This window comes from Dermochelys coriacea, chromosome 21 (assembly GCF_009764565.3).
Source record: "Dermochelys coriacea isolate rDerCor1 chromosome 21, rDerCor1.pri.v4, whole genome shotgun sequence".
Classification (NCBI taxonomy): domain Eukaryota; kingdom Metazoa; phylum Chordata; order Testudines; family Dermochelyidae; genus Dermochelys; species Dermochelys coriacea.
In genome coordinates this window covers 14,714,281-14,721,660 of record NC_050088.1, presented here as the reverse complement: position 1 = coordinate 14,721,660, position 7,380 = coordinate 14,714,281, and the positions used below count along the sequence as shown (strand labels likewise).

Here is a 7,380-nt window from a genome sequence, read left to right as displayed (position 1 = left end):
AGCCAATCAGGGAGGCAGGGGGGATCCCCAGGCAGGGCTGAAATTCACAGGAGGAGCTTCCCCTGTCATGGCAGGGTTGGCTCCAGCCCTGGCCAAAATCCCATCACCCACAGAGAAATCATGAGAGTTGGCAACACTGCAAAAGATGGGAGGGCAAGGTGAGGCACAGAGCCTGGACGTGACTGCCCCAGGTGACGCAGCAGGGATCAAACCCAGGTCTCCTGGTTCCCAGTCTGGTGCATGCTCTCTGCCTAGACAGCCACCAGCCACATCTCCCTGCTGATGCAGGGGTCCTCCCCACCGCCCCAGGGGATGACTTGGTCACATCCCCTTCCCCCCACATGCCGCCAGGATGACAGTTCTGAGCACAAACCCTGAGCCAGCGCCTCACCTGCCCTGGGCCTGTCCTGCTGCGGGCCGACAGGGCCCAGGCCGGCTGACTGGGTGCGATCTCCGCCCGCTGCGGGCCCTGCCTTCCCGGCACATGGCTCTCTGCGAGCACAAGCCTTTGTAGTGAGTTTCTGGTGCGGTTTTTCCCTCCCGATTTTGCAGACATGACTCGTCAATTCTGCCTGTACTTATTGTTTCTCCCACTCCGCTGATTCACCAGAGAGCGGAGACAGTGACAAACAAGTTGGTGGCAGAGGTGCAGTATGGGTGGGCGCAGGCAGGGCGCATGGAGGGGGTGTGCGTGTGGGGTAAATAGAGGCATGGGCCCGATGGGGCACAAAGAAACGGGGACTGGTGGGAAGAGGAGAGTCACCTACAGGCTGGGTAGGAGGTGGGGAGATGGAAGGGAAGGGACAGGCCAAAGAGGGCATGGGATAGCAGGGGAGGAAGCAAGGCAGGTGATGGAGGTGAGGGATCCCAATGGCAGGTGGGGTCCAAAGCGGGAGGGGAGGGAGCAGGGGCCGGGGGAGCTACTGATGAGAGGTGGGAGAGGTTAGCAGGGGAAGGGGCGCACAATGCAGATGGTGAGCTTGGGGCAAGTGGGCCCATGGTAACACCAGGGGGATCGTGCCAGCTTATCCCAGCTGTGCCTTTCCCAGCTTGACTTGGACAGTCCAGCCCCGGCCTGCCAGGGGGCCAGGGTGGGGCCCGGGGCAGTTCTGTGGGGCAGAAGGCTCCTGACAAGGCTAACCTGGCTCAGAGTCTAGCACAGGCCGAGGGGGCAGGCCCAAGGGGATTACCCCACATGTTGGAGCCCTTGGGGTCTGGAGCATGAAGCACCTGTAAGTTTGGGGGCCTGGGTTGACTGCCAGGTGCCTGGGGGGTGGGGAGGCCAGCGCGGCCAGTGCGGACCCAGGGCTCCTCACTGGGTGGGAGTGACACACAGAGGATGTGCCAGTGGGGAGAGATGGGCAAGGACAGGGCTGGCTTCTGTGCGGAGCGTGGGACTGCCTGGAGAATGCCAGGGCTCTTTTCATCTCACTCTGCCATTCACGTCACTGCAGAGGCAGGCACCCCGCACACATATGCACACTCATTGCACAGCACACACCCCATTTGCACACCTCTGTGCACACACCCGTGCATGCATGCATATGTGCACACCCTCCTGGGCACGCTCGCTCCCCTGCACCGCTGAGGTGGCAAGGCTGCTGCTCCCCATGCCCCTGCGGGGGGGGGAATCCTGTGGGAACTGGGTGTAGTCCTTCACCCCAGCCTGCACAAGGAGGCACAAAGGAGATGAGAGTCAGAGGACTGGGGAGTGCAGTGAACCTGTGCACTGCCCGTGCCACTGGGAAAGCAGTGCTGGGCCATGCACAGCCGGGCCATGGAGGTGTCCCGGGCTCAAACAAGGTCAGGGAATATCTTTTTGGGGTGACGAGGTCAAGTAAGGGTCCTGGGGAGGTCAGGCACTCCCGGAGAGAAACAGGAGGGGAGCCCTCAAGGAGAGTTTGTCCGTAGGCTTCAGAAATCCATTCCCTCGAGGTGCAGCCGGCCCACCTGGCACAACCCTCCTGCTGATGAATGCTTGACCTGCCCAGCGTACAAAGCTCAGTGCAAACAGCCCTGTGCCGAGTGCTACTTAGACCACCTCCACTCTCCCTGTCATGGTTCCTAGCTGCAGGCCATACCACGCTCCCAGCTCCGCCAGTGCAAATGCTGAATCCCTCCCGGGGGCTTTTCCCATTCACAAAGAGCAGTCAGAAGGGGTTAAACAGAGAACTGGAGCATACTGGAATTGGGTAACAGCTCTTTAAATCGTTTGTGAGTCCTCCAGTGATGCTCACCGTGTTCTATGTGTTAGAAGCCGACAGCCCAGCCGGCGCAGCCGCGGGTGCGTAGCTAGGCCTGGCACATCTGGGGCAATTTCTGGATTAGTTCTGGATGCATGCAACAGCACGAACAACAAAACAAGGAGAATCAGAATCCACGTCTCAAGTGGGAGAGCAGGGCATGTGTCCCCCTGGCCAGCTCCATGGCACCAGACACAAACCAGCTGCTTGTCTCTCCAGCTTGCAGAGTCCAGGACTCCGCGGTCCTTAAAGGAGCTGGACCCCTAGAGTCACAGCTGTCCCAGATGGATTTCCAAGGGGAGTTGTTCACTTCTGTGGACACTGGATGGGTCCTTCCCTTTGACTCGTTTGGAAACCCCAGCCTCTGTAGCTGTGCGCGGGTTTAGCCTAGTCTGCTATGAGGTCACGGCCTAAGGTGTCTGGCTGCAAGGGCACTGGGTGCTTGAGCACTGGTTCCTCATTTGCATTTCGAGGTTCCTCTTCTGCAGTATCGCTTCCACCCACTGCATCCTCCAGCCACGCTAAAGAACAATCATTTCCCTTCACCAGAATGACATCGCCACCGGCGTCACATTCAGGGCACTCTCACCCCTTACAGGATCTTGTCACGGAACAGCTGGTCTAGATGGGCCCCCCAACTCTGCCGGGCACGATCCTGAGCCCAGTCCTGCAACCTCCTCCCCCCCCGGCCCCTGCTTTATGTTCTTTGTGCTGCTGCTTTCCGTGAGCAGCGGAAGGATGGCCCAGGAGTTAGGGCAAGCGCCTGGGCACTCACGCAGCTGCAGTTCCCTGCCGTGCCCCAGATTCCCTGTATGATTTAAGTCACTTAGCCTCTGGGCCTCAGTTCTCCAGCTGTAAAATGGGGATAATAGCCCCAGCCTAGCTCACAGGGGTGTGAGACGCACAGCTACTACAGTAACTGGAGCCAGAGAAGGACCTGAGCTAGGGAGATGAGGCCCTGAAATAAGTGAGGCTTCCTGCTCGCTCTGGGTGCTCAGCACCAGGTGGAAAAGCATGCTGCTTTTATTTAGCTGCCTAAATATGGTCGGGGAAGGGCTGAACTTTGGATCCCCCTCACCGAACACTTCAACCTGCCCTCTTCCTCCCGGCCTTTGCTACCACTCTAAAGCAAATCCACTGAGCTTCGGGATGGATGTTTCAGAATTAGCTGGGTGGGCCTCTGGTTTTGTAGATAATCAGAGAAAAGGTGCCACACAGCACTGCAGGAATCTGTGTTCTCCTCCCCCCCGCCGTGCTCTTGTGAGTGGCTGCCCGGGAGGCTCTGCCAGTCCTACTGACGCTGGATCAGAAGCAGCAGATCTAGAGGCTTCCTGGGATTTCACCCAAAGAATATTTAAACCCCAGACCTTGATCCTACAGCTTTCTCCAGGTAGGTGCAAGTTCTCCCCTTGGCTTCTAAGTGCCACCATGGTGTCACCAGGATTCAGCCACACTGCAGGTGAGTCACATGCCCCAAACTCCTCCCATAGCACCTGCCAGCAACTTCCGAGCACAACTGTGATCTGTGAAACTTGCTTAAACCATGCTGTTTGGATGAACCTTCTGGCCAGCGAATGACTCTACCAGCCTATTCCTCGGGCATGAATTTGCTCCAGAACCTCAGTGACTGTCCGGATAATTTGCTGTTGTCTCTGCTCGGCAATCCTTAGAAGCACTTTTGCCCTCTCTTTTAACATGACCATGTTTGAATTAGAGAACAGTCTCTTGCTCTTGGGGCAGGAGGGCTCTCCGAGGAGCTGCTGTACATCAGCCCCCTCCGTCAGCCAGCCCAGCACAACTGCTACCCCCAGCGGAGACAGGTGAAGGTGAGCAGGAGAAGGGAAAGGTAGCTCGGCACAAAGGGAGAGTTTAGGTCCGATGTCACAGGGAGATCAAAGCAATGACGCAGCGCAGGTCAGCCAGACGCTAACAGAAACTTTTTGTTTTTTCCTCCTGGGGGCATTGGCTGGTGCAAGTAACCATTCAAGAAACACAGTGAAATGGAAGAAGTGCAAGGAAGCGGCTGGAGCTGAAAGAACCTCATTACAGCCCCGACTGCGAAGAGCACAGGCCAGAATGTTCAGAAGAGCCCAGTTCCCATTTGGACAAGGGGCCAGGTGCTCAAAGCAGCTCAGCACCTTGGGGCTTCGCTCTTTGGAAAACCTGCCTCCAGCTCCGGGTGCTGCGCCCTGGCAAATCTGGCCCGAGGGGTTTGGAAGCAGTGCCTCGGGCTCGTGTCGGGGGGAGCATTTCATAAAGTCGCAGCTGTTTCATACAGCCCCGGGGCGGGTGGGAGGTGGCTCTCTTTGCAAAAATGCCTCAAGCTACTTTGTTGTAGATTTAAACACAGTGACCACTCCCCTTGGTGCGGCAGGGGTGGTGATCAATAACAGGATGTGAAATTGACAAGGGGGACGAGAGAGAGAAAGAGACAGAGAGGGAAAGGAAGTGGTGAGAAACCATTCACTTCCATTTCTGCTGCAACAGATCCTGCACCCACGCACTGCAGTCCATGGGCGTTCTGGCTGCTTATCTGGCCTGGGATCGCCCGAGAGTCCTTATCGAAACACACAAACCCTCCCCTAGTTTGCAATATGAAGGAGGGGATTGGCTGCAGAGGTGGGCTTTTTAAAAAATCTCCTTGCTTGTTCTGTCTCCCTGTGCAGAGATGGGCCTGTTGGGGCAAACAGAGAAAAGTGGGCAGAACAGTCACCGAATCGGCCTCGTTCCATGGGACACAGTCTGGTCCGATCTGTATTGCTCAATCCCATGGGAAAAGATCAACCATTAACAGGTGTAACATGATGGCTGAATGTCTCGTGCCCCCCCCCCGATCCACACAGAGGATGAACACTTACTATGTTCGGGCAGGAGGAGCCTATTAGGATCCTGGAGTGACCTTCTGCATAGCAGAGGCCACAGAATCTCATCCAGTGACTCCTGTATTCAATCCAGGACTTCTGGGTGAAGCAGAACTATTGGCGAGATCCAGTCTTGTCAGTTGTTAATTATTCGTCTTCCCATGGTACTGAGGTGCCCCGGTCCAGCACCAGGGCCCCCTTGTGCTAGACATTGTACAAACACAAAACTAACAGTGAATTTACAATGGCCCTACGTCAGCTGGTCAATTATTCTCATTATAACTTGTACCTTATTTCCTGTTTGAATTTGTCTAGCTTCTATTTCCAGCCATTGGCTCTTGCTCTGCCTTTCTCTGCTAGTTTGACGAGATTTCTACAATCAGAAATCTTTGCATCATGTAGGGGCTTCTGTACCATGATCAACCGTCCTCTAAATCTTTTCTTGGATAAACTAAGTGGTTTGAACTTCGCAAGTAGGGCTGGCCAGACAATAAGAATCCCATTGCATAAGAGGTTTTCCCATTTGGGTTATTGAGAGCTTTAGAAATTTTTCATGAAAAAACAGAGCGCGCCCCATGTAATTTGGGGAATCTGTCTATGTACAATGTATGAATTCTGGCTGATTTAATGAAATTGCTGCATCATTAAATACATCAGCGGCTAGTGAGTCAATCATGAGCTGACAGGATCCTTGCTGTGTATCAGCCATCCTGTCTGGAAGAAGCTACAGAACAACCAAAAGAAGTTGTTAACCTCATCACCTGGGGTCTGGCCAAACCATGGATATGCTAAGAAGGGTGCCTGAGTGGGAAGACACTGATCTGTAAGGAGCGGGGTTTGGAGCACTGGAAAAAGAAAGCGAGAGGAAGGATGGCGGCGTGTTTAGGGCTCTAGCCTAAGACTCAGAACCCAAGTTCACTTCCTGTGTGACCTGGGGAAAGTCACTTAGCTGCTCTGTGCCTCAGTTTCCCCATCTGTAAAGATGGGGATGATAATTTTCCCCTACCTCACAGGGGTGTTGTGAGGATAGGTGATCTAAACAAAATAGAACACCTGCACCCCATTCCCTGCCTCAGTTTCCTCACCACTCTTGAATTTGGTCAGAGACCTCTTGGGTCCAGGATATACCCCTCCACTTCTCCTGCATGTGGCTTTCATGGTCAGTGGGTACCATAGGCCAGGGGAGGCTGTGCCTGCCCAAACAACCAGGCATTGCCCTGCTCATGCTCTGCTCCCAAGCCCCCTGCCCTCCTGCTTTCCGCTCTGCGTGTGGCTCCAGTCCCCCAGTGCTGGTCCCCTCTGGGGCTGCGCCGCCCACCCTCAAGGGTGTCTGGGACTGGGGGAGGGCTAGCCTGGCATGGGAGCCGTGATGGGGAGGGGTCTGGGTTGGGTGGAAGGGCGTGGCCTTGGGCAGAAGGGGTGGGGTTGGGAGCTAGCCTCCCTGAGCTGGCGGTTCACACGCCTCCCATGGTTGGCTTCTCTGGATCAAGAAGGAAACTGGCAATAAACGAGAGAGCATGTGCCATGTACAGAAGGGAGTTCTGTTGTTTTGGCTGGACCGCGGTATTTAAAGACAGGATTAATTCTGTTAGAAACTCTTACAAAGGTCTGGTCTACACTAATAAGTTAGGCTGACCCAGTTACATTGCTCAGGGGTGTGAAACATTAACTCTCCAAGTGACATAGGCCGGCTTAACTAACCCTGGGATAGTCAGTGCTAGGTCAACAGAATAGGGACTGCCTATGCTGGTGGGAAAACCCCTCCCGTCAGTTTAGGTAGTGTCTACACTGCAGCTGTAGTGTTCCAAGTGTGGACAAGGCCAAAGCCTGTGAGTTATGTGCTTCAATGATCACACGCCTCTGGAGAGGGAAAAGGTCAGTGCACCCCAAGGCTGGCACTCATGGAAAGGGAGTGTGGAAGCTACTGGGGTACCTGGGACGGGATGGTCCGCACTGGTCACAGGGGACCAGGCCGGCTGGACCATGAGGTTTCACTTCTGTGAAAGGGTAAAAGACTGTCATGCCCAGGAAATGTGCCAGGGAGGCCAAAGAATGACAGTGCTGGAGCCTACGCACACCAAGGGATACTTTGGAGCACATAGGTCCAGCGTGGGGGGACCCCCAACATAGCAACCTGGTGAGCGTCCAGCTGGGGGAAGCTGGACCAGGGCTGTGATGTGGTGGCAGTGGGGGGGGCGGGCGGATCTGCCTGATAGCATGCAAGTGTTTTAAAAAGAGGCTTTTGCAAGGCCCTGAAAATGTGCTCCGGGTATAGC

The 7,380-nt window shown here is 55.3% G+C and overlaps 1 long non-coding RNA gene across 1 annotated transcript; it reads left to right on the top strand.

The window, feature by feature from the left end:
* Positions 1–3,194: 3,194 nt before the first annotated feature.
* Positions 3,195–6,252, top strand: LOC122457115. The gene is made up of 3 exons (XR_006276458.1): positions 3,195–3,633; positions 4,232–4,360; positions 4,910–6,252. It is a non-coding gene; the product is annotated as an uncharacterized LOC122457115 (long non-coding RNA).
* The last annotated feature ends 1,128 nt before the right edge of the window (positions 6,253–7,380 follow it).